The 2,213-nt window shown below is 33.3% G+C and overlaps 1 protein-coding gene across 1 annotated transcript in view; it reads right to left on the bottom strand.

The window, feature by feature from the left end:
- The window catches only part of LOC106869082 (uncharacterized), a 20,144-nt gene that overhangs the window by 16,701 nt on the left and 1,230 nt on the right, over window positions 1-2,213 (bottom strand). The window lies entirely within an intron of this gene.

Raw genomic sequence — 2,213 nt, 5'->3', positions numbered from 1 at the left:
ATATGTATATATATATATGTATATATATATGTATATATATATATATATATATGTATATATATATATATATGTGTGTGTGTGTGTGTGTGTGTATGTATATACATACACATACACACATACATATAATAATATGTATATACATATATATACACACATGCATATAAAAAATATATATATAGTATATATATATATATACAATATATATTGTCATCCAAATTACTCAAAAATGAAAACATTTTAACAGATATATTTACCAGAATTACATTAAAATATCTGGAAATATCTTGAATCAATTTATTCAATAAAGTCACCATTGGCTTCAACCACAGCGTCCAGAAGACTTTGGAATCTCTTGCAACACTTCTGGATGATCTCCTTGTTTAAGTTATTGAATGCTGCTATAATCTTTACCTTCAGTTCAGCTCGCTCAACACACACACACACACACACACACACACACACACACACACACATATATATATATATATATCAGATAGGCTTCTTCCAGCTTCTCTCTACCAAATCCACTCACAAGGCTTTGATCAGCCTGAGGAGAAGGCACCTGGCCAAGGTGTCACACAGTGGAACTGGAACCGGAACTATATGGTTGGGAAGCACACTTCTTAGCACGCAGCCACGCCTAAGGACAGATAAGTAGTTATTTAGGAGATAAGTAATGTTTATGCAAAGAAAGGAATGCGTAAAAGATGTCGCTTGTTACATCATTTAATTATAGACAAACGCAGCAATTGTGGGTTGGCGCGAATGGGTGGGTGCACTCACACTTACACACACACACACACACACACACACTTATTTGTATTTTCGTTTTGCACTTTCGCATAATTTTACTCGCAAGCATGTTCATCACCCTGATTTATTAACATATATGCAATCATATTACTATGTCCGCGTATTTATATTTTCCAAAATATGTGTGTGTTGCCTATCTATCTGTTATCTATCTATCTATCTATCTATCTATCTATCTATCTATCTATCTATCTATCTATCTATCTATCTGTCTGTCTACGTATCTATCTATGTATGTATGTATATATGTATGTATATACGACGGGCTTCTTCAGTTTCTGACGAGCGGAAGTATCGTCTATCAATGTGTATCAACAATGGATCTATTATAATGACAATACTTTCGTGAAACGATCGTAAGGTGCATTAATTAATAAATTTTTAAACTGTCATGTTTCATATATTTACATATATTTAAAAAAATAAAATATATATAAAATACTATTGTAATATTATTTTAGACGTATATATCGTCGTGAGAATTTTTTTTGATATTAAATTTCATGCTATGATTTCAAAATACAGTATATATAATCGCTCCTATTAATGTCTGAATGCTTTATAGTATTAATATTTTTGATATTTTATACAAAGAGCACTCATAAATTCAATGTATAATATTCTAACAGAATATATTTAATTATTGATATATATGTATATATACACACGCATAAATATGGCATAACAATGGGTGGAGGTCGAAAGAATGTAAAGTGGGTTGCGCTTGTAGATCGGTAGCTAGATTTAAGTCTTTAGAGGAAATCCAGACATAAACATCAGAACCAAAACAAAAGAAAAAAGAATCATGTTTAGAATCGTTGGGATTGTTCATAATTGTGCACGCACGCGCGCGCACACGCACACACACGCACACACTCACACACTCACACAGAGTTATAATATAGGGTATGATTTCATGTATGTGTACGCACATCAGTATTTATATATGCGTTTGCCTGTTTGCTTGTGTGTGTATGTGTATGGTTACTGTGGATGTTGCTTTACATGCTAACGAATACACATTACAGATGTTTAAATGTTTACATAGTTTTATACACGCTGACACACACACACACACACACACGCACACACATGTTTATATATATGAATATACGTTTTTTGTGTGTTTATATAAAAACCAGGAACTTTCGTTGTTAGATCCACATTTTGGAAATAGCGAAAAGTCCCTCAAATCACATGCTGTCGTCTTAAAACAAAAAATTCATTGCGTAATGTCGGCTAAAATAAAAAGAAATCGCGACGTAGAACGCCTCTGGAGGTAAAGGTTGCTCCTGAAGGGGCTGACAAACTGAGAGAAAACAATAACATTAGCATCACCATCGCCATCACACACACACACACACACACACACACACACACACACACACACACACACACAC

Source organism: Octopus bimaculoides, chromosome 25 (assembly GCF_001194135.2).
Source record: "Octopus bimaculoides isolate UCB-OBI-ISO-001 chromosome 25, ASM119413v2, whole genome shotgun sequence".
In the NCBI taxonomy this organism is placed as follows: Eukaryota; Metazoa; Mollusca; class Cephalopoda; order Octopoda; family Octopodidae; genus Octopus; species Octopus bimaculoides.
The sequence above is the reverse complement of the archived record's forward strand: the minus strand, read 5'-3'. Positions and strand labels throughout refer to the sequence as shown.